This window comes from Triticum aestivum, chromosome 6D, assembly GCF_018294505.1.
Source record: "Triticum aestivum cultivar Chinese Spring chromosome 6D, IWGSC CS RefSeq v2.1, whole genome shotgun sequence".
Lineage (NCBI taxonomy): Eukaryota > Viridiplantae > Streptophyta > Magnoliopsida > Poales > Poaceae > Triticum > Triticum aestivum.
Genome location: NC_057811.1, coordinates 460,326,286 through 460,351,960, shown reverse-complemented (window position 1 = coordinate 460,351,960; position 25,675 = coordinate 460,326,286).

Genomic DNA, 25,675 nt, shown 5'->3' with positions numbered 1-25,675 from the left:
GCACCGTGACCCAACTCGCCATATACTCATAAGCCCCCACCGGCCCGACGTCGTTCGCCACGTCCGCCATGCCCCCGCCCGTCCGCAGTAGGCGACGCCGGAGGCGGTCACCGCCGGAACTAGTGTTCGGTTTTTCACTGGAAGGCAGACGGAGGGAGGAGGCATTCTATCTGTCTTTAGATGGCAATGCGGAGATCGAGGAGTTGTTGGAGCGCGACCGCCTGGCGGAGGAGCAGCGTATCGCCGATTTGCGCCGCCAGCGGGACATGGAGCAGCAGCGCACCGACGCTCTGAGTCATGAGCAGAGCGCCCGCAACTAGGCCGACTACGTGGAGGCCGGCGCCCGGCAAATAGCCCTGGAGGCTGTCGGGCATGCACGGGTTCGCGACGCCGATTTTTACTACCAGCTCGTCAAGTGGGTTTCCCGCTTAGAAGCCGAAGCTTCGGTGGACCACGCTGGCATGGAAAGGGCCAATGCGCGCGAGCAACGCGCCCTATCGCACCTCTTGCAAGTCCGAGACGAGGCGCGGGAAGCCCGTGCCGGCGTTTAGCGTGTATCGCAGATGGCGGCCGGCATCGTCTAGTTAGCTAAGAGTAAGTTAGTACTTGTACGCTACTAGTATTAGTGGGAGTAGATAGTTAACTTGGCTATAATGGTTGTCAATGTGGAAGTTCAGTACTCTATATGTGGATCAGACCTGTTACTTTGCTCTGAATGTTGAACTTTCCGTTTGAACGTATGGAATGGGCTGTTAATTTTTTAAATGGGTTGTATTTGTCCTCCACTGGTTTAGAGGCTGGCTTGTGGGCCAACTAAGTTGACGCGTACACAATCAGGAGATGATTGTACGTGGAGAGGATGACAGCAGGGACCCGCCAAGGTCATGGCAGTACGCAAGCAAGTGCCTCCTTATTTCAAGCCAATAAAAAAATGGCTCCTCCTAGTGGATTTCTGACATCTGGGTCCCATGCCATTGTCAACGTAGTCAATAAACGAGAGAATTGCACAACGAGCGGCTGACACCAAGGACCCAGTAGCTCGCCCAGTTATTTTTGTCTTGGGTTAATTTGATAAATGTCGCTCCAAATCTGGTGTTTCCGAGAAATGCCACTGCAATTTCCAAACTTTGAAAAATGCCATTTCATGCCATTTCTAGTGGCATTTTTCTAAGGCTGGAGTGGCGTTTTTCAAAGTTTGCAAACTGCGGTGGCGTTTTTCAAAATTTGCAAAAATTGCAGTGGCATTTTTCAAAGTTTGGAAATTGCAGTGGCATTTTTATGAATCGCCATCATTGGAGTGGCATTTATCTAATTTGTTTTTGAGACGGAAGCAGGGTGTAAACTGGGCTGTGCGGGACACTCTGGCATGTCTAGACAGCCTTTTCTTTTATGTTTACCACAGACCAGCCCAGTAGTTTTTTTTTCTTTCTAAAAATGGCTAGCCCAGTTTTTTTGTGATTTGTCAAGTAAGTCACTTTATCAGGCATGTTGGGCTGCAAATCTTTCAAGACGAGGAGAGCTTCATTCGGCTGGCCGAGAAAATGGCCTATCAGTAATGAGAAATGGGCTGTACATTTTTAAAACACATCAAACCGGCAATTAGTTTCAAATATCTTTTTTCATTTCGAGATTTTAAATTGCATTGATTTTTATGCGTGGACAATTTATTGGATTTTATATTGATATACATTTATTTTTAAAATTAGTCTGAATGTGACTCGAAATTTCGGGATTAAAAACAGTTCACCACATCGACATATGCAAAATTTCGTATAATTTTTTAACCGTGGCCACAATATGGGCTGTAATGCTAATAAAAAAATATGGGCTCCAAAAAACCGTAAGAATTAGCAAATGGGCTGTAAATTATTAGAAATAATGGTAGATGGCCTGTATGCTGTTTTCCACAGATTTGAGGTTTTCCTAAAAAAAGGTTGACGCACAAGCAATGACTGTTGGATGTCCATCCAACGGCCGTCGTGCTTCTTCAATCTCTGCTCTTCCTGCTCCAGCCGCTCAAACAAGCGCCGGCGGGACTGCCTGCTCCCTCCTCCACGTGGCCAGCTGTGCTGCCGCTTAGGCCTCACCGCCCCACCGTACTCCCATCGCTGGCCTAGCCATCCCTCTACTCACCCACACCTGTTGTTATTCTCCGGCGACGGCAGACGAACCAGTAAACCCTCGTACAGTCGTACTCCCCTCCGCGTGGGAAACAACTGCCGAGTCTTCCCTGGCTCTGTGTCGTTCCCTTCCTAGGCCTCGCCGTCGTCCACCGCCCTGGTGCTCTCGGTGTGGCGTGGTCAACGTGGTCAACGACCCACGTGCATCTGAACTGGACTGTACGTGGAGAGGCTGACAGCTGGGTCCACGGCCGCACGCAAGGAAATGCCTCCTTATTACGCGCAAAATAATGATTCCTCCACCTGACATCTGGGACCCACCGAAAGGGTCTGTATTTCGTGAAAAAAACGTTAACGCCGCTGACAGCTCGGACCCACCAGCTATATCTTCGCACGCAAGTGCCTCCTTATTACGCACAAAAAAAATGAATACTCCCCCTGCTAGCTGGGACCTAGTATAGTGGGCCTACTAAGTTGACGGGGACGGAGGGCTTTGTCAACTTAGTCAAAATGCACGATTCTAGCTCGACTGACCGTACGATGTCCATCCAACAGCTGTAGTGCTTCTTCAACCTCTGTTCTTCTTGCTCCAGCCGCCCAAAGCAGCGCCGGTCGTGCCGCCTGCTCCTGTCTCCCGTGGCCGGCTGTGCTGCCGCGGAGGCCTCACCGCCCCCATACTACTCCCACCGCTGGCCAGGCCATCCTTCCACTCCACTCACCCACACCCCCTGTTATTCTGCGGCGACGGCAGCACAGCCGAACCAGTGAACCCTCGTACTCCTCTCCGCGTGCGCATCCACTGCCGCGTCTTCCCCGGCTCCGCGTCGTCCCCTTCCTAGGCCTCGCCGTCGTCCACCGCCGTGGTGCTCTCGGCGCGGTGTGGTCAATGTGGTCAACGACTGAATTCCATCGGAAGAGTACTGTACATGGAGAGGCTGACAGCTGGGTCCACGGAGCCACAAGGAAGTGCCTCCTTATTACGCGGAAAATAATTATTCCTCCACCTGACAGCAGGGACCCACCCGACGGGCCACCAGTATTTTGTGAAAAAAACGTTTCCCCCTGACTGCTGGGACCCACCGGATGGGCCACCGTATTTCGCGAAAAAAACGTTTCCCCCTGACTGCTGGGACCCACCGGACGGGCCACCGTATTTCGTGAAAAAAACGTTCCCCCCGCTGTCAACTCGAACCCACCGGAAGTGCCTCCTTATTACGCACAAAAAAATGAATACTCCCCCTACTAGCTGGGACCCACCATGGTGGGAGGCTGACTTGTGGGCCTAGTAAGTTGACTGGGACAGAGGCCTTTGTCAACTTTAGTCAATATGAATCATTCTAGTTCCAGTGACCGTACGATGTCCATCCAACGGCCATAGTGCTTCTTCAACCTCTGGTCTTCTTGCTCCAGCTGCCCAAAGCAGCGCCGGTCGTGCCGCATGCTCCTGCCTCCCATGGTCGGTTGTGATGCCGCGGAGGCCTCACCGCCTCCTACTACTCCCACCGCTGGCCAGGCCATCCCTCTACTCACCCACACCCCCTGTTATTCTGCGGCGACGGCAGCCTCACACCGCAGCCGAACCAGTGGACCCTCGTACTCCTCTTCGCGTGGGCATCCACTGCCGCGTCTTCCCCGGCTCCGCGTCGTCCCCTTCCTAGGCCTCGCCGTCGTCCACCGCCGTGCTGCTCTCGGCGCGGCGTGGTCAACGTGGTCAACGACCGACTTCCATCGAAAGAGTACTATACGTGGAGAGGCTGACAGCTGGGTCCACGGCAGCCGCAAGGAAGTGCCTCCTTATTACACGCAAAATAATTATTCCTCCACCTGACAGCGGGGACCCACCGGACGGGCCACCGTATTTCGCAAAAAAAAACGTTTCCCCCCTGACTGCTAGGACCTACCAGCTACATCTTCGCATGCAAGGAAGTGCGTCCATATTACGGGCAAAAAAATGATTCGCCCCCTGACTGCTGGCACCCACCAGCTACATCTTCGCACGCAAGGAAGTGCGTCCGGGCAAAAAAATGATTCGCCCCCTGACTGCTGGGACCCACCTGCTACATCTTCGCACGCAAGGAATTGCCTGACAGTCGGGACCCACCTGGTCGAAGCGTACTTAGCGTTGTCATTCTGGTCGCGAACGTGTACGTACATACTGGTCGATGTAGAGGCGCGCACGTGTTGTAGTAGAGGCGCGCACGTAGCATGTACACGTACGTACAACGGCCAAGGTGCAAGAAAGTAAATACGGCCACGTATGTACATACGGGCGGGGTCTCGAACGCCTACTCGCGCATACGTACGGCCAAGGCTCGTGTACATGGCTGGGTCAGAACGGAGAAACTGCATCGTCGTCGTGTTAATGGGGAGGCAATGGAATGTGTCGTGTTCATGGGGAGGCAACGAAATGCGTCGTGTTCATCGGGAGGCAACGGAACGCGTGGGAGCCAACCGGCTTGGACGGAACAGGCGATGGAAACGAGGCCTGGCGTACCGCAGAACGGAGGAAACGTCTTGTGTTCGACCGGCCACATTCGAAACGGGATCCTGTTCATCGGGAGGGCTCTGGCGTACCGCAAAACAGAGGAAATGGACCTCCTACGGTCGAAACGGGGGTCCTGTTGATCATGAGGGGTGTGGTGTACCGCAAAACGGACTTGTGTTGGAGCGCTACGGTCGAAACGGGGGTCCTGTTCATCGAGAGGGGTGTGGCGTACCGCAAAACGGGACTCCACGGGATACTGCTCATCTCCACCGTCGACCTCCTCCAGCCTCCATGGGCTACTGTTCATCCACCGTCGACCTCCTCCAGCCTCCACCTGCGACTGTTCATCCACGGGCTCCTGTTCATCCAGCCTCCACCGCACGCTACTCCACCGGCTCCTGTTCAACCACCCCTCTCCACGGGCTCCTGTTCAACCACCCCTCCACGGGCTACTGTTCATCCACCCCTCCACCGTCTACTGTTCATCCACCCCTCCACGGGGTCGTCTTGTTCATCCAGCCCTCCACGGGGTCCTGTTCATCCAGCCCCAACCGGCTCGATCGATCGGGGTCCTGCTCATCCAGAGGCAACGCCACGGGGTCCTGTTCATCCACCCCCGCCGCTCACTGTTCATCCAAACCCCCCCCCCGCAACGACCACTGTTCATCCAGAGGCAGCATCAATCGGCTTCAGTTAGCAGCAGTAGCGAAGGAATCGCTCGATCAGGTTCAGTTAACAACCATCGATCAGTCGCTCGGGTTCAGTAACGCGTAGCCTGCAGTGCAATCGCTCGGGTTCAGTTAGAGCCCAACGCCTCGCTCGGGTTCAGTTAGAGCCAACGCCTCGCACACACGCGCATACGTGTACGAGAGAAACGTGCATCGCTTGGCCCCCGACCTCCCACCGTAACCGGGAACTCGCCGAAATTTTCCTCGCCCTTGCTTCTACCACGGTTTTCTCCGTCATGGACGGCCCAAAGAATGTTATGCAGCTGCGTCTCCGGCCTGCCCATGACGAAAAACCCATTTTCTGTCATGATTTTTTGCCATAGGAGTAGGAGCCACCACATCTATGATGATACTGGGTTTTGTCACAATTATCGTCATAGAAGTGTCATAAGTATAAGAGAAAAAATTCGTTCGGCTCAAAATGTCACGGATGTGTCTTTTTTTTGTAGTGAAAGGGGTTGTCAATCCCTTCATGGCCACTTGCGAAAGTGAGATCTAATAGAGAATAATAAGATAAGATAAATATTTTTGGTATTTCTATGATATAGATTGGAAAGTAAAGATTGCAAAATAAAGTAGATCGGAAACTTATATGATAAAAGATAGACCCGGGGGGCATAGGTTTCACTAGTGGCTTCTCTCAAGATAGCATAAGTATTACGGTGGGTGAACAAATTACTGTCGAGCAATTGATAGAAAAGCGCATAGTTATGAGAATATCTAGGCATGATCATGTATATAGGCATCACGTCCGCGACAAGTAGATCGAAACGATTCTGCATCTACTACTATTACTCCACACATCGACCGCTACCCAGCATGCATCTAGAGTATTAAGTTCATAAGAACAGAGTAACGCATTAGGCAAGATGACATGATGTAGAGGGATAAACTCAAGCAATATAATATAAACCCCACCTTTTTATCCTCGATGGCAACAATACAATACGTGCCTTGCTGCCCCTACTGTCACTGGGAAAGGACACCGCAAGATTGAACCCAAAGCTAAGCACTTCTCCCATTGCAAGAAAGGTCAATCTAGTAGGCCAAACCAAACTGATAATTCGAAGAGACTTGCAAAGATAACCAATCATACATAAAAGAATTCAGAGGAGATTCAAATATTTCTCATAGATAAACTTGATCATAAACCCGCAATTCATCGGATCTCGACAAACACACCGCAAAAAGAGTTACATCAAATAGATCTCCAAGAAGATCGAGGAGAACTTCGTATTGAGATTCAAAGAGAGAGAGAAGAAGCCATCTAGCTAATAACTATGGACCCGAAGGTCTGTGGTAAACTACTCACAACTCATCGGAGAGGCTATGGTGTTGATGTAGAAGCCCTCCGTGGTCGATTCCCCCTCCGACGGAGCGCCGGTGAAGGCTCCAAGACGGGATCTCACGGATACAGAAGGTTGCGGCGGTGGAAATAGGTTTTCGTGGTGCTCCTAGATGTTTTCAGGGTATGGAGGTATATATAGGCGAAGGAGGTCGGTCAGGGGAGCCTCAAGGGGCCCACGAGGGTGGGGGGCGCGCCCACCCCCCTAGGGCGCGCCTGGCACCCTCGTGGCCACCTCGGCTGCTTCTTGACGTCCACTCCAAGTCTCCTGGATTGCGTTTGTTCCAAAAAGATCGATCCCGAAGGTTTCATTCCGTTTGGAATCCGTTTGATATTCCTTTTCTTCGAAACACAGAAATAGGCAAAAAAACAGCAATTCGGGTTGGGCCTCCGGTTAGTAGGTTAGTCCCAAAAATGATATAAAAGTGTAAAGTAAAGCCCATAAACATCCAGAAAGGGTCATATAATAGCATGGAGCAATCAAAAGTTATAGATACGTTGGAGACGTATCACCCCTCCCCGCCACCACCATCATCCCCGCCACCACCCTCCTCCTCGTCCCCCTCCCCAACCTCCTCCTCCACCTCCTCCTCTGACCCATCCAGAATCTCATCCTCCTCCTCCTCCTCCTCATTAGAGGGTACCTCACTAGAGGAGGGTACCTCACTAGAGGAGGGCCTAGAAGACAACACCCTTAAGTCGGTGTGGGTGCGCTCTTTCTGGCCGCGACCCCCTGTAGTGGCTCTCCCCCCACCCCCTCGCCCTCTAGGGGCTCTCCCCCCGCCCCCTCCTCCTCTAGGGGCACCTCTCCATCGACCTCCCTGTGAGGAGTCATCGTCAAGTAGTCGGGGGGAGGATTACTTGGTCGACCACTCCAACTAGGCATGCCGACGACCTTGCGTAGGAAACCCATGTCGTCGGCCTTCCCCTTGCCCATGTTCCACGAACCTACATTGAAAAGAGAATAAACAATTAGTACATTAATAAAATGAAGGAAAAGGCACAATAATAAGGAATAATAAACACATTAATAAAAAATCATGTAAAGGCATATTCCTAAACCATAGAAAAAAAGACTTGAAACATACATCTGCTAGAACCCATACGAATCATCACTCTGGTAACCTCTTTCTCGATCGGTCTCATCATCACTATAAATCATATCATCCTCTTTGTCTAACGGAGGTGGAGGATCTTCCTCGTCGTCAGCGTCTTCGTTTAACTTTTCTAGCATCAGTATGTCATTTTCATTGACAATGGTCTCACCATCATTCCATGCATCATCGTCGTTTGGATCCACATCATCACCACCTAATGGTCTAGCATCATCGTTTCTAACCACATCATCATCAGGTTGCTCTTGATAGAACACTCCCTCGTATGTCATGGGGTTAATGTTTTAGTAATCGTCTTCATTCGGGTCCGGTAGCTTACCATGTGGCGACACCTTGAACACAACTTCCCAACCCTTTAGGTACTCTTTCTGGCATGGGTAAGGCGGATAATAAACTTGTGTAGCTTGTGTAGCCGCGATGAAGAGATCGGCTCCTGCATAGACGGTTGATGGTTTAACTTCGACCGAACCAATGGAAGGCGTATGTCTCTGCCCTCCCGCGGATCGAACCATCGGCATTTGAACACAGGCAGGCCTAGGGTTTCACGCCCTTTGCGGAATGTAATCTCGTATATATTTTGTACCCTTCATAGTAGTCTACTGAATTTTGACCGGGGGTGTACACTCCGGTATTTATAGTTTTGGGATCAGGCCGGCTGTTCTAGTGCTCCTCTATATGGAAGTGATACCCATTCACATCATAATTTTTATATGTCATGACGGCAGGGTCAAAACCCATGGAAACCCATCTCAATTCATCATCCATAGATATGTTCGGATCTTTTCCCTACAAGTATAATTGAAATTGATGGGTGCATTAGTTCGGTTAACTAATAAATGTTGAACTGGGTATTTAATAGGGGGATGTGGAAAATTACTTAATCCATGAACTAAGCCACAAAAATTTTACATCCAGGGTTTCCATGACGGAGAAGAGTAAGTGCCTCCGCCTCAGTAGGAGGATTCATTCCCGTCCATTCCTCTTGAATGAAATCACTAAAAGAAGAAAAGCGGTGTTAGACCGGGACTAAGTGAACATAGAACATGATGATGTGGAAGACATAAAGGAATGGTGTAGTGGTATTACCTCATCCACACTTCCTCAACTTCCTTGATGTTGTGCAAGATATAGAACATGAGGTCCTCCCACTCTTGTCGTGGCATGTTATAAGATTTCGAGGCCCCAGCCCTGCCACCTTGCACGTTGAATAGATGGAGCCTGGGTTGATACATGGGCTCTTCTATATTGTATCGAGGCACCTTGTTATGCAGATGGGGAACGTGGTCTGGATAGTATGATGTCCTGAGGTCTGACGCCTCCTCTAGGATAACTGCCTCAGCTATGGAAGCTTCAATCTTAGCTTTGTTTCCACATTTCTGTCGGAGATGCCTGTTCTGTCTCTCAGGGCCGTACTGCCAATGATTCTGCACAGGCCCCCCCAACAATACCTCGTTCGCGAGGTGCAGAATGAGATGTGTCATCGGAGTAAAAAAGCCTGGCGGAAAGATCTTCTCTAGCTTGACTATCAACTCCGGTGCCTTCTTATGCAATTGTTCAATCATGTCTTTACTTACTTCTTTAGCACAGAGCGTGCGGAAGAAATGGCTTAGCTCGGCAAGCACTCGCCAGACATGCTCGGGGACATAGCCTCGAACCATCACCGGCATTATCCGCTAAATCCATACATGGTAGTCATGACTCTTCAGGCCGGTCACTTTGCCCGTTGAAAGATTGACTCCCTTACTTATATTCGATGCATAACCATCGGTGAACTTCAAAATGTGTTTCAGCCAGATAAGTACTTCCTTTTTCTGGCGGTTTAAGGACAAAGTCAGCATCTGGCTTAAACCAGTTTTTTTGACCGCCCGTGGGAGGCTTCATGTTTAGACGTGGTCTAACAAAAATTCTCTGTTGGTCGGCTCTAGCTTTAACGTTATCCTTCGTCTTATCAGGAATGTTGATGTTGTAAGGAAGCACTACTAGGGAAAAGCCTAGCAGTAGCACGGGTTATTGGCCTATCAGTAGCGCGGGTAACCGCGCTACTGATACGGCACTACATCTAAAGGTTAGCAGTAGCGTTTGTTGACACGCTCTACTGCTATATCTACTTAGTAGTAGCGCGTGCTGCAATAGCCGCTACTGGTAATTACTAGTAGCGCTTCTCTCTGCCCGCGCTACTACTATTATTCCGTATTCTATTTCTTTTTAATTTTATGTCGTATTCATACACCTTTATACAAGTTTTCATACAGTAGCAATTTAGAGATTGTTTTTACATTATAATGAGTTATTAAATCACTAGGTGAAAGAACCGCGGATTAGTTTCAAATGGATGGATCCTAAGTGACCAAGTCATGGACTATCACGATAATCCATGACTTGATCACTTAGGATCCATCCACTTGAAACTAATCCACGGTTATTTCACCCAATGATATAATAACTCATCATCATCATCATCATCATCATCATATTAATATAAAAACTCTTGCATCATATCATCACCAACAACACTAGCTAATAATCATCATAGTTATTACCACCAACACTATTTAATCATCATAGTCATAGCTAATCACCCCACCACTAGCTAATAATAATCATCATAATCATCACCACCAACACTCATTCAAGCTAGCTAATCACACTAGTAGAAAAAGGGCCTATTGTCTCGGTTGATAAGGGCCTTTTGTCCCAGTTTTCAAACTGGGACTAAAGGGTCGTTACTAATGCCCTAACCCTTTAGTCCCGGTTCTTACACGAACCGGGATAGAAGGTCCTCCACGTGGCCGCTGCGGCCAGCCCAGGCAGGGGGGCCTTTGGTCCCGGTTGGTGGCACTAACCGGGACCAATAGGCATCCACGCGTCAGCATTTCAGGGGCTGGGGTTTTTGGTTTTTTTTGAGGGGGGGGTTGGGGGATTTTGGGGGGTTAATTTAGGTGTTTCATATATTGTGTTAGCTAGCTAATTAATAGAGAGAAGTGTCTTCTCTTATCTCCGTGCTTGGTCGACGCTACGTACTATATACGTATGGAGAGGACTAGACACGCTAGCTAGTAAGCAAATGAAGGAAACAGAAGATCATCATGAACATATGCATACAGAGAGAAGTGATATTGACCACCTCTCCTTCTCCGAGAGATTGGTCGAACAACAAGTTCTCGTATATCTATCTGACACTACCGGCTACATATATACAATAATTATCTCTTACAATATAATCTCCTAATCAAATTGTAAAAACACAGGGTCCACATAGTATTCTCCGTTTTCAGCGATCACGTGGTCAAGGAAGAATGCCGCCAATTCCTCTTGAATTGCTCGCATACGATCTGGTGCTAGGAGTTCATCCCGCATCCGAAAGATCTAATTTGAAGAAGGGGGTCAATACATATATATATATATGAATAAATGAAACTCGACACAAATGATGGTAATAAAATAAAATTGTGAATACTATTGCTTACGCACTTCATATTGTTCGTCAGAGTAGCCCCGCTCACGGGTCGTGTGGCGGATAGAGTCGCAAATGTAGTATCCACAGAAATCATTCCCTTGTTCCTTCCACAACCACTTTACAAGAAATAGAGGTCAATCAAACTGATAAGAAAGCATGCTAAATGGTATTGATGAAACTAGCGCTTGAATGACTAGGATATGCGCGGAACATGCTACTATAGTACTTACTTTCGGGTGTCTAAATTGCAGCTTCTTCGGCAGTCCCGCATCTTTTGTGGTGAATTTTCTCCAAACCCTGCCAGACAAAGAAAAAAATTACTTGATATCAGGAAATGAACAAAGTTGATGATATGGTGGATAATGATCGATTTAACTTACTTCTCGAGCATTTGAGTCATGTCCGCACAGTCCTGGGGATCTTTTCGTCTCGAGTCTAAGACGGTTACTACTCCCTGCTCAAGCTTAATCTCTAGGAGAATATAGTGGAAGCTGCGCATGCATGGATAAGTCATCAATTACATTACCATAACCTGGACTAATAAGGGAAACCGAATATGCACAAGACAGTAACACTCACTTGAAGTTGTAAGGAAAGAGTATTATATCTTTGTTTTGATTTAATACCAACGATCATAGCAAGTTGGCCTCGGCTTCTTTGGCATGTTTTTCAACCGTATATGCATCTATGAGATTTGTGTTAATGAACCCAATATCACCAATTTGTCTTTTCTTCAATTCGGCGATCTTCAATATGCATAATATAGTGAGAATAATTATAAATACATGCAATGAAAGAGCTGACCTATATAGAGAGACTTAATGACAGAAGTAGTACTACTTACAGACAGTAGCAAGTGATCGTTGATTTATCAAGGGCCTTTTGATTGAAAAACTGGAAGAACTCCTCAAATGGAACATTCAACAATTCAATTCCAACGAGGTCATGCTCCGGTTTAACTCTCAGCGTCAAAGTATTCATCCCATCAGACTCTCTGCAGGTTTTCATGTACCAATCATGTAATCTTTGCATCATCGTTGTTAGAGATCTTTCATCTTTGACGGGAGGCTTCCCGTAATGGTATTTGTGTTCGTCCACCTCCATGATTTCATAATGTACATCGTCGGGCAGGTAATCTCCAAGATTGCTATAACCTGGCACAATCCTCAGATCATTAGCGACGATGTCGCTAGACACCTTGAGCGGGGGGCACGATTGGTTCACTTGTTCGCCGAGCTGGGCAATTTTTTTCCCAGCTCGTCGTTCTTTTAACCTTTGATCACTGACAGTACTTCCCGACCGCTCTGCTTCGGCAAATGTCTTTGCAAGAATGCGCTCATAGTTGCCTCTCGGCGAAGACTTTGGTGGTTTTGTCAGGGCAGCCAGAGTGCGCTTTGCTTTCACCGGATCTACCTTCTCCTCCGGAGGTGGATGTTTCTTTGCTTTCACCCCTTCAAAGAAGTTCGTCACTTCGGCTCGCACGATCTTCGTGGTTTCCTCCTCGGTCCTCTCGTATGGTAACTTCTCTGGAGTCTTCAGAGAAGGACCAAATCTGTATTGCCTCCCGCCTCTGGCAGCTGTACTGCTAGACACCGGCAGAGCAGACGGAGCGGCTGCAGCTGTCTTCTTTCCTTGCTTACGAGGCGGAGGAGAAGGACTACGACACGCCGGAGCAGCCGGAGTGGCGGCGGGTCTCTTCCGCCCTTGCTGATGAGGTGGAGAAGGAGGAGGCTGGCTGCTCTGGCACGCCGGAGCAGGCGGAGAAGGAGGCGGAGTGCCGCCACGCGCCGGAGAAGGAGGCTGAGTGCCCTGATCACTCGCCGGAGGAGGAGGCGGAGGAGGAGGCGGAGTGCCGCCACGCGCCAGAGAAGGAGGCTGAGTGCCCTGATCACTCGCCGGAGGAGGAGGCGGCGGAGTGCCCTTACTCGCCGGAGGCGTCCAGTTCGGAAGGTTAATGAGCTCCTTCCACCATAGGCACGGAGTCTTCAGAGCTAAACCCAGCCGAGTCTCCCCTTCACCGGTAGGGTGGTCAAGCTGGAGGTCCTCAAATCCCTCAGTTATTTCATCCACCATCACCCTAGCATATCCTTCTGGAATCGGCCGGCAGTGGTCGGTTGTGCTGGCTTCAGGAGGTAAAACAGAGCCAACAGCCGCCTTGACTTTGAAGTTCTGCCATTGCGCCATAAGGTGGCAATGTTGAGACTCCGTGATAGCCTCCACGGGGTAGCTAGCAGGAGCCGTCAAGACATGCTCCGGCTGAAGCAGCTCGGTGGAAGCCACGCTGCTTCTCCGTTGAGATGGCGGGGTAGTTTCGGCATGTCGATTGCCATCTCGTTCCTCTAGCGCTTGAACCCTTTCATGCAGCTTCTGAATTTGGATATGCTCCATTTTTTTCCTCCTCTCCTGGCTTTTGTAACCGCCTGCGTCCGGAAAACCAGCCTTCCACGGAACAGAGGCTGGCGTGCCTCGTGTCCGTCCAGGGTGCTCAGGATTCCCGAGGGCCATTGTGAGCTCGTCGTTCTCTCTGTCTGGAACGAACGTCCCTTCCTGTGCTGCATCGATATATTGCTGAATCTTCTTGACTGGTATTCTCAAAAGCTCGTTCGTCCAAACACACCTCCCTGATACAGGGTCCAATTTTCCGCCAGCCCCGAAGAACCAAGTCCGGCAATGGTCTGGCCAGTTCATTGTCTGTGGTTCGATCCCTTTTTCAAGCAGATCATTCTCAGCCTTGGCCCACTTAGGCCGGGCTTTGAGGTAGCCACCTGACCCCGTGCGATGGTGAAGCTTCTTCTTCGCAGCATTCTTCTTGTTTGTCGCTGACATCTTCTTACTCTTTTCCGATGTCTTGTGGGCCACAAATGCGGGCCAGTGATCTCTGATCTTCTCATACCGGCCGATGAATTCTGGTGTCTCTTCTTTGTCGATAAACGTTTTCAGCTCATTCTTCCACCTCCTGAATAGGTCTGCCATCTTCTTAAGAGCATGAGACTTGATTAATTGCTCTTTAACTGGCTTCTCCGGATCCTCCTCTGGCGGTAGGGTGAAATTTGCCTTCAGCTCAGTCCAAAGATCATCTTTCTGCATATCATTGACATAAGACACCTCAGGGTCTTCCTTCTTAGGCTTATACCATTGGTGGATGCTGATCGGATCTTGTCCCTAACAAGAACCCCGCACTGAGCAGCAAATGCTTCCTTTGTCCGGATGGGTTCAATCGGTTGGCCGTCGCGCGCGATTGCTGTGATCTCAAACCTTTCATCCGAGCGCAACTTTCTCTTCGGGCCTCGTCTCTTTACCGAAGTTGTGCTTGATCCGGAGGGCTAGAAAAAAGAAGAAAGACGAGAGTTAATTAATATGTGTACATACCAAAACAATGAATGCATCAATTAGCTAGTCAGCACAGGCTTAACTAATATATTTACCTGGCCGGACTCTGTTCGGTCAACGAAGCCGTCACCACGGGCTCCTTCTTGCACCAGCATTGGGTCACTGGAGCCATCATAATCATGTCTTTCCTCCACTCTTCGATCACCGTAGCCTGCTTCTTCACCCTATTCTTCCAGACCATCATTGTCGTTAAGATACGACAAGATATCACCTCCGGCTAAGATTATGTCCCCCAACACCTGTTTTGCTTGCTCATCTCGTCCGTTCTCTATTGTTTCTGCATATATTATAACATGGCAATTATTACACAAACATGACATCAGGTGGATATATTAGTGCAAACGTAGACCTAGCTTATTCCGGGTTTGGGGTGGCCTCGGCAACGCTTCAAGGGTAGGGGCGCGGCGGGAGGGGGTAGGAGACCGACATCGTTTTTTTCTAGGTTTTGGGTGTCCTCGAGAGTTTTGGTCGAGCAAGAGGGCCGGGGGGTGCTCCCGTGGTATAAGTTATCACGGTCGAAGTTATCCGGGAGGGGGTTATATCGACAACGATGACATACATACATGGGAAAATAATGTTATCGGGGAGGGGGTAGGTCGACCCCCCCCCCCTCGTGTTGAAGTTATCGGGATAGAAGAGAAGAAGAAAAAAATAGAATTTTCTTATTTTTTCTTAAATGTAACTTTTGCATATATGAACATATACATACATAAATTATACATGCATGGAAAAAAATTGCTATGAACAAAAAAAACATCATATATGAATATTTTGTATATACATCCATATCCATCCATCCATTCATACATACATACATGGACAAAAAAAATGCTATGAACAAAAACATCAGTAGAAGTTTCTTATTTTTTCTTAAATGTAACTTTTGCATATATGAACATATACATACATAAATTATACATACATGGAAAAAAATTGCTATGAACAAAAAAAACATCATATATGAATATTTTGTATATACATCCATATCCATCCATCCATCCATCCATTCATACATACCTACATGGACAAAAAAATGCTATGAACAAAAACATCAGTAGAATTTTATTATTTTTTCATAAATGTAACTTTTGCATATATGAACATATACATACATAAATTATACATACATGGAAAAAAATTACTATGAACAAAAAAACATCATATATGAATATTTTGTATATACATCCATATCCATCCATCCATTCATACATACATACATGGACAAAAAAATGCTATGAACAAAAACATCAGTAGAATTTTCTTATTTTTTCTTAAATGTAACTTTTTGCACTAGAACTATTACAAATAATTCCTTTCAAATGACACAAAAATTTTGAGAAGTCCTCTGATGCCTATAGATCATTTTTATTCAAAAACCCACTTTGGTCATTTGAAAATTTTGAGCACAACTTCCATTTTTCAATTTTGGTCCAATCTTGGCATTGAACTACAACCCTATTTTTCCTTGATAAAAAAATTCTGAATTTTTTACATCTTGTAGTCCTTCCTACTAAACCCTTAAGTCCAGAAGGCCAGCCCCAATTTCATCTAGCAAGTCCACCAAAAAAATTCATGTAGTTTCTGTCCAGCACTAAATTTTAATAAAACTTGCACTAACAAGTTTTTCCTTTTAACAACCCAACTTGACCATCTTCACCAACATCCAAGGAGACATCATCCTGCCAAGTTTCACATAAAACAAAGTTCCCTAGCTAGCCCTAGCATTTCATCAAACACCTTCTGGACATGCCTGAAAACATGCAATTCTCTGAAACTTTGCACTGAACCAACTTCACCATCATCACATACATGAAGGAAGGACAGAGGAGAGGGGTGGGAGGGAGGAGGGAGTACCGGCCTGTCCGGCAGGCACTGGTGCGGCGGCGTTGACGGCGGGGCAGGGGCGTGGCGCAGCGTCGGGGCAGGGCAGGGGCGCGGCGGCGTTGGCGTCGAGGTCGAGGCAGGGGCGCACGGCGGCGTCTTCGGGGCACGGTAGGGGCGCGACGGCGTCGGGGCGAGGCAGGGGTGCACAGCGTCGGCGTCGGGGCAGGGCAGGGGCGCACGACGTCGGTGTCGGGGCACGGCAGGGGTGCGGCGGCGTCAGGGAAGGCAGGGCGCGGCGACGGTGTCGGGGCACGGCAGGGGCGCGGTGGCGTCGGGGCAGGCAGGGGCGCGGCGGCGTCGGGGCAGGCAGGGCGCGGCGACGGCGAGCACGGGCAGCCTGGCGGCGTCGATGAGCACGGCGTCGTCGGGCGGCAACTGCGAGATGAGAAGTGAAAAATTTCACAAGTCCAGCTTATATACACAGAGCAATTGTCCCGGTTGGTGCCACCAACCGGGACTAATGCCACCTTTACTCCCGGTTGGTGCCACCAACCGGGACCAAAGGCCTCTTTTCAGCAGCCCAAAGGGCGGGAAGCGGCGGCCTTTGGTCCCGGTTGGTGGCACCAACCGGGACTAAAGGGGGGGCATTGGTCCCGGTTCGTGGCACCAACCGGGACCATTGTACCCCTTTAGTCCCGGTTGGTGCCACCAACCGGGGCCAAAGGACATGTGCTGCCCGCGTCGCGGCCAAAGTTTAGTCCCACCTCGCTAGTTGAGAGAGCTCGAGAGTGGTTTATAAGCGCTGCTGCGCCCACCCTCTCGAGCTCCTCTCAACTGCAGGCTTTCGGGCCTAACCGTACATTGTGTGCCTGTGGGGCCTACTGGGCCACCTGCGGGCCTGAATCCTGGCCCATGGTTGGGTTTCTAGTCGTATTCACGCCGTGGTGGCCCAGTAGATGGCACTTTTTTTCTTTGTTGCTTTATTTATTTTATTTTGTTTCTACTTACAACAAAATACTTACTGTTGCTATTTTATTTATTTTATTAAAGTTTATTTTTTAATTCTTTTTGCTTTTAGGTCACAAAAATTATAAACTTTCTGTTAGTGCCATTAGTTTTCAAATTTGAATATTTTAAATTTGAATTCTTTGAAAGTTGTGTGAATCACTAGTTTGTGATTAACTTTACTATAAAAATAGATTTTGGAGTGATTCTTTTTCCTGCTATTTAATATTACTGTGTTTTATGATTCTATTCAAATACAGATTTTGTTATTTTAGTTTCTAACAAAAAAATTTATGATAATGCTTTTTGCTATTAAAGTTTCTAACAAAAACATTCTTTATGAAAATTCTTTTTGCTTTTAATGTTTTGAACAGAAAATGATTTGATAATTTTAGTTGCATAAATTTTATATAATTTTAGTTTCAATAATACTAGAGGTTTATAAAAGTTTTTTTGTTGATTCCTTTTGCTATTGGGGTTTTATAAAAGCTTTTTAGTTGATTCTTTTGGCTATTGAAGAATATTATAGTTTTGTTTAGTTGATCATAACAGCATATTTTAATTGATTATTTTTAGTTCATTCTTTTTGCTATTTGTTCATGAGCTATAAATGACCGTGAAATTGAAAAGCACTACAAATGAACTCTGAAAAGGTTGAAAGTTGGCATGGTATCATCATTTCACCCACATAGCATGTGCTAAAAAGTTGAGAGGGTTACGGCAAAAACTGGATGCACTTCGTGTACAAAATGGACAATCTCTTTCGAAGTATCAGGGTTTCGAACGAAAACTCATCAGTTACAAAGGGATTTCATTTTTTGAACTTATTTGAACTCCAGACTTTTTGTGCATTCAAAATGCACCATTCAAAGCCACATCATCAATTTTCAACCCTTTCTGACTTCATTTGTTATTTTTCATGCATTTACTGATTTCCATGAGCTATATGACCGTGAAATTGAAAAGCACTACAAATGAACTCTGAAAAGGTTGAAAGTTGGCATGGTATCATCATTTCACCCACATAGCATGTGCTAAAATGTTGAGAGGGTTACGGCAAAAACTGGATGCACTTCATGTACAAAATGGACAATCTCTTCCGAAGTATCAGGGTTTCGAACGAAAACTCATCAGTTACAAAGTGATTTCATTTTTTTGAACCTATTTGAACTCCAGACTTTTTGTGTGTTCAAAATGCACCATTCAAAGCCACATCATCAATTTTCAACCCTTTCTGACTTCATTTGTTATTTTTCATGCATTTACTGATTTTCATGAGCTATATGACCGTGAAATTTAAAAGCACTACAAATGAACTTTGAAAAGGTTGAAAGTTGGCATGGTATCATCATTTCACCCACATAGCATGTGCTAAAAAGTTGAGAGGGTTACGGCAAAAACTGGATGCACTTCGTGTACAAAATGGACAATCTCTTCCGAAGTATCAGGGTTTCGAACAAAAACTCATCAGTTGCAAAGGGATTTCATTTTTTTGAACTTATTTGAACTCAAAACTTTTTGTGTGTTCAAAATGCACCATTCAAAGCCACATCATCAATTTTCAACCCTTTCTGACTTCATTTGTTATTTTTCATGCATTTACTGATTTTTTTGAGCTATATGACCGTGAAATTGAAAAGCACTACAAATGAACTCTGAAAAGGTTGAAAGTTGGCATGGTGTCATCATTTCACCCACATAGCATGTGCTAAAAAGTTGAGAGGGTTACGGCAAAAACTGGATGCACTTCGTGTACAAAATGGACAATCTCTTTCGAAGTATCAGGATTTCGGACGAAAACTCATCTGTTACAAAGGGATTTCATTTTTTTGAACTTATTTGAACTCCAGACTTTTTGTGTGTTCAAAATGCACCATTCAAAGCCACATCATCAATTTTCAACCCTTTCTGACTTCATTTGTTATTTTTCATGCATTTACTGATTTTTTGAGCTATATGACCGTGAAATTGAAAAGCACTACAAATGAACTCTGAAAAGGTTGAAAGTTGGCATGGTGTCATCATTTCACCCACATAGCATGTGCTAAAAAGTTGAGAGGGTTAGGGCAAAAACTAGATGCACTTCGTGTACAAAATGGACAATCTCTTTCGAAGTATCAGGATTTCGGATGAAAACTCATCTGTTACAACAGGCACTTCAAATGAACTACAAAAAGGTTGAAAGTTGGCATGGTATCATCATAATAGTTGTGGAGAGAAAGTCTTCACTTTTTCTTCGCTTGTGTCCTTTGCTTATTGCGCCGTAACCATGGATAATCTTCATCGTTTATCAGGATGTTTGGGTCAGCCTTGACTTTGAAGGGAGGAATTTCATGAAACTTTTCAGAATCTTCAGACATGTCTGTATTGCCCTCCACTCCCACGATGTCCCTTTTTCCTGAAAGAACTATGTGGCACTTTGGCTCATCGTATGATGTATTCGCTTCCTTATCTTTTCTTTTTCTCGGTCTGGTAGACATGTCCTTCACATAGATAACCTGTGCCACATCATTGGCTAGGACGAACGGTTCCTCAGTGTACCCAAGATTGTTCAGATCCACTGTTGTCATTCCGTACTGTGGGTCTACCTGTACCCCGCCTCCTGACAGATTGACCCATTTGCACTTAAACAAAGGGACCTTAAAATCATGTCCGTAGTCAAGTTCCCATATGTCCACTATGTAACCATAATATGTGTCCTTTCCCCTCTCGGTTGCTGCATCAAAGCTGACACCGCTATTTTGGTTGGTGCTCTTTTGATCTTGGCGATCGTGTAAAATGTATTCCCATTTATCTCGTATCCTTTTTAAGTCAATACAGTCAAAGATGGTCCCCTGGACAACGAGTACAGCTCATCACAAACAGTGTTGTCACCTCTGAGACGTGTTTCCAACCAACTGCTGAAAGTCCTGATGTGTTCACATGTAATCCAGTCGTCGCACTACTCCGGGTGTTTGGAGCGCAGACTGTTCTTGTGTTCATCGACATACGGGGTCATCAAGGTAGAGTTCTATAGAACTGTGTAGTGTGCTTGAGACCAAGAATATCCGTCCCTGCATATTATTGAGTCCCCTCCAAGCGTGCCTTTTCCAGTCAGTCTCCCGTCATACCGCGATTTAGGGAGACCTATCTTCTTAAGTCCAGGAATGAAGTCAACACAAAACCCAATGACATCCTATGTTTGATGGCCCATGGAGATGCTTCCTTCTGTCCTAGCGCGGTTACGGACATATTTCTTTAGGACTCCCATGAACCTCTCAAAGGGGAACATATTGAGTAGAAATATGGGCCCCAGAATGACAATATCATTGACTAGATGAACTAGGACGTGCGTCATGATATTGAAGAAGGATGGTGGGAACACCAGCTCGAAACTGACAAGACATTGCGCCACATCACTCCTTAGCCTTGGTATGATTTATGGATCGATCACCTTCTGAGAGATTGCATTGAGGAATGCACATAGCTTCACAATGGCTAATCAGACATTTTCCGGTAGAAGCCCCCTCAATGCAACCGGAAGCAGTTGCGTCATAATCACGTGGCAGTCATGAGACTTTAGGTTCTGGAACTTTTTCTCTGGCATATTTATTATTCCCTTTATATTCGACGAGAAGCCAGTCGGGACCTTCATACTGAGCAGGCATTCAAAGAAAATTTCTTTCTCTTCTTTCGTAAGAGCGTAGCTGGCAGGACCTTCATACTGCTTCGGAGGCATGCCGTCTTTTTCATGCAAACGTTGTAGGTCCTCCCGTGCCTCAGGTGTATCTTTTGTCTTCCCATACACGCCCAAGAAGCCTAGCAGGTTCACGCAAAGGTTCTTCGTCACGTGCATCACGTCGATTGAAGAGCGGACCTCTAGCTCTTTCCAGTAGGGTAGGTCCCAAAATATAGATTTCTTCTTCCACATGGGTGCGTGTCCCTCAGCGTCATTCGGAACAGCTAGTCCGCCGGGACCCTTTCCAAAGATTACGTGTAAATCATTGACCATAGCAAGTACGTGATCACCGGTACGCATGGCGGGCTTCTTCCGGTGATCTGCCTCGCCTTTGAAATGCTTGCCTTTCTTTCGACATTGATGGTTGGTCGGAAGAAATCGACGATGGCCCAGGTACACATTCTTCCTGCATTTGTCCAGGTATATACTTTCAGTGTCATCTAAACAGTGCGTGCATGCGTGGTATCCCTTGTTTGTCTGTCCTGAAAGGTTACTGAGAGCGGGCCAATCGTTGATGGTTACAAACAGCAACGCGTGCAGGTTAAATTCCTCTTGTTTGTGCTCATCCCACGTACGTACACCGTTTCCATTCCACAGCTGTAAAAGTTCTTCAACTAATGGCCTTAGGTACACATCAATGTCATTGCCGGGTTGCTTAGGGCCTTGGATGAGAACTGGCATCATAATGAACTTCCGCTTCATGCACATCCAAGGAGGAAGGTTATACATACATAGAGTCACGGGCCAGGTGCTGTGATTGCTGCTCTGCTCCCCGAAAGGATTAATGCCATCCGCGCTTAAACCAAACCATACGTTCCTTGGGTCAGCTGCAAACTCAGGCCAGTACTTTCTCTCGATTTTTCTCCACTGTGACCCGTCAACGGGTGCTCTCAACTTCCCGTCTTTCTTACGGTCCTCACTGTGCCATCGCATCAACTTGGCATGCTCTTCATTTCTGAACAGACGTTTCAACCGTGGTATTATAGGAGCATACCACATCACCTTCGCAGGAACCCTCTTCCTGGGGGGCTCGCTGTCAACATCACTAGGGTCATCTCGTCTGATCTTATACCGCAATACACCGCATATTGGGCATGCGTTCAGATCCTTGTACGCACTGCGGTAGAGGATGCAGTCATTAGGGCATGCATGTATCTTCTGCACCTCCAATCCTAGAGGGCATACGACCTTGTTTGCTGCGTATGTACTATCGGGCAATTCGTTATCCTTTGGAAGCTTCTTCTTCAATATTTTCAATAGCTTCTCAAATCCTTTGTCAGGCACAGCATTCTCTGCCTTCCACTGCAGCAATTCCAGTACGGTACCGAGCTTTGTATTGCCATCTTCGCAATTGGGGTACAACCCTTTTTTGTGATCCTCTAACATGCGATCGAACTTCAGCTTCTCCTTTTGACTTTCGCATTGCGTCCTTGCATCGACAATGACCCGGTGGAGATCATCATCATCGGGCACTGATTCCACTTGATCTTCAGTAGCTTCCCCCGTTGCAGCATCATTGGGCACATCGTCTGGTTCCTCTTGATCTTCAGCAGCTTCCCCGGTTGCAGCATCACCGTATTCAGGGGGCACATAGTTGTCATCATCCTCTTCTTCTTCGTCGTCTTCCATCATAACCCCTATTTCTCCGTGCCTCGTCCACACATTATAGTGTGGCATGAAACCCTGGTAAAGCAGGTGGGTGTGAAGGATTTTCCGGTCAGAGTAAGACTTCGTATTCCCACATGTAGGGCATGGACAACACATAAAACCATTCTGCTTGTTTGCCTCAGCCACTTCGAGAAAATCATGCACGCCCTTAATGTACTCGGAGGTGTGTCTGTCACCATACATCCATTGCCGGTTCATCTGCGTGCATTCCGCTAAACCATACAAATCTCAAGGAAAATGGAGCTTTGAGGTCGAGCTTCGAGAGGAGAAAGCTTAACTACTGTGGCTCGGGCATTTCATCGAACACCTCATGTGCATAGGAGGTGAGCTAGAGCACCACAAAGCCCTCCCCTCGCCGGCCAGAGAAAAACAGAGCACTGGAGTGCTCTCCTCGCGGGTGAGGGGTATATATAGGCACCTCATTGGTCCCGGTTCGTGGCATGAACCGGGACTAAAGGGAGCGCATTGGTCCCGGTTCGTGGCATGAACCGGGACTACAGGGTGGGCATTGGTCCCGGTTGGTGGCACCAACCGGGACCAAAAGGTCCTGTGCTGCCCGCGTCGCGGCCAAAACTTTAGTCCAACCTCGCTAGTTGAGAGGGGCGCACAGTGGTTTATAAGCCCCACTGCCGCACCCCTTTTGAGCTCCTCTCTATTGCAGGCTTACGGGCCTAACAGTCACTGCTATGCCTGTGGGCCTACTGGGCCTTCTGCGGGCCTGAATCCTGGCCCATGGAGGGTTTCTAGTCGTATTCAGGCCGTGGTGGCCCAGTAGGTGGCATAATTTTTATTTTTTCCCTATTTTTTGTTTTCTCTTTTGCTTTATTTATTTTGTTTTGTTTCTACTTACAATAAAAAACTTATTTATTTTATTCCATTTTGTTTCTAATTACTTATGTATTTTACTTTATTTATTTTATTTTTACTTATTTTACTGCTGCTATTTTTATTTATTTTATTAAGGTTTATTTATTTTATTTACTATAGTTTATTTTATTTATTTTATTAAGGTTTATTTATTTTTATTTATTTTATTAAGGTTTGTTTATTTTATTTACTATAAAAAATGAACATAGATGCGCCTATAGAGAAAATTCAACCTAAATTCATAATAAATTTCTATGAATTTCAAAGAAATTTACTCTGAATTTAGGTCAAATTCCCTGTATAAGGGCATCTATTTTCACTTTGAGAGGAGCTCAACAAGGCAGAGAGGGACGGGCTTATAAACCGGTGTGAGCGCCCTTCGGTTGGCGAGGTGGGACTAAACTCTGACCGCAACTAGGACCAACCCTTTAGTCCCGGTTTGTGGTATGAACCGGGACTAAAGGGTGAGCCTCTGGTCCCGGTTCAAGCCACCAACCGGGACCAATGGTGGTGGGCCAGGAGCGAGGCCCATTGGTCCTGGTTTGTCCCACCAACCGGGACCAAAGGGGCCAGATGAACCGGGACCAATGCCCCCACGAGGCCCGGCAGGCCCCTGGCCGCACGAACCGGGACCAATGCTCACATTAGTCCCGGTTCGTGACTGAACCGGGACTAATGTGAATATTGCCCTGTGACCAAAGCCCTGTTTTCTACTAGTGTCACTCCTGCTGCTCTCTCTCTCTCAGGTCAAATAGCATAGAACATGTGTAGCACTCCTGATTCATCATACTGGAGCATGCAGATGAACCTGTCTCCTAATTGTGGGCTGCGCTTCTGATTGCTGCCCCCTAGTACTTCTCTGCGATCCTTCACAATTTTGCTCCAGTCTTTGACTATTAAGACTTGCTCGCTTTTAGAAATCCTAAATGCACTCATGTGCAATGTAGGATGTTTTGGCCGTAAGCTAACCATGGACATGCGACCTTTAGCCTCGATCCACTGAGGCACAACTATCATCGGGGGTCCCTGTTGAAGAACATCATAGTAACATACTTAGAAATGAAGTTTAGCTTAAAAATAATGTATGCAAAAGATGCACTGAGGACAAATAGTAAAAATCTTACCATCTTTCCCAAATAGATGCAACCGTAGTTCAGTACGAACACTATTGGTCACACGTTTTGAGAACTAAGATTTTCAAGTTTATGAAAATAATTTGTCTTGACAGTATGAAGATCCTCAAGCCATGAAACATAATGACTTAGCTCCTCGCAGTTTAGTTCAGCCCCAGGACAGTAGTAGGTCATGTCTACCAAGCACCGGACATGTTTGCTTGAATGGAAATAAGCTGTCAATAGAAATTAGTTGTCAACTATTTTTGAATAAACAATTTCCAAGACATAAATATGGTTGAGAAACTCACATAGTGGTAGAACTGGAGGCGTCTACACATCGACCCAGATGTCGATATTGCCTTCAATATCATCTTCCGGACGAATATCAAAAGTGATAAGCATATCAGGCTCAAATGCATAAGCCTTGCATAGTGCTCTCCATTTTTGCATTCAAAATGGGTGTAGGTGTCTGAATTGTATAATTTTGCGTCAAAAGTATAACCATGCTCGGTCCTCAAGTTAAACTCTTTTTACCTCCATAGTTTCCATAGTACTGAAACCCACCTTATCCAAGACATACATTCTTGAATGGTAGGGGATACGCTAGTAGAATAGTAAAAAATTATAATTATAAGTTGAAGCAAAAGAAGCAGAAGTCATGATTAATTACAAAAAAAGACTTGTTGTTGTGACTTACTGTATCCACTTCGAAGGTGTCATCCAGCTTGATGCTGAAGCGCCTACCACCAACTAGGTGAGGCATGTCGCACAGGCCGCGCTCGTCTTCGCAGTATTCGCACATACCGAATTCCTTTTCGTCGTCAGACATTCCCTATGT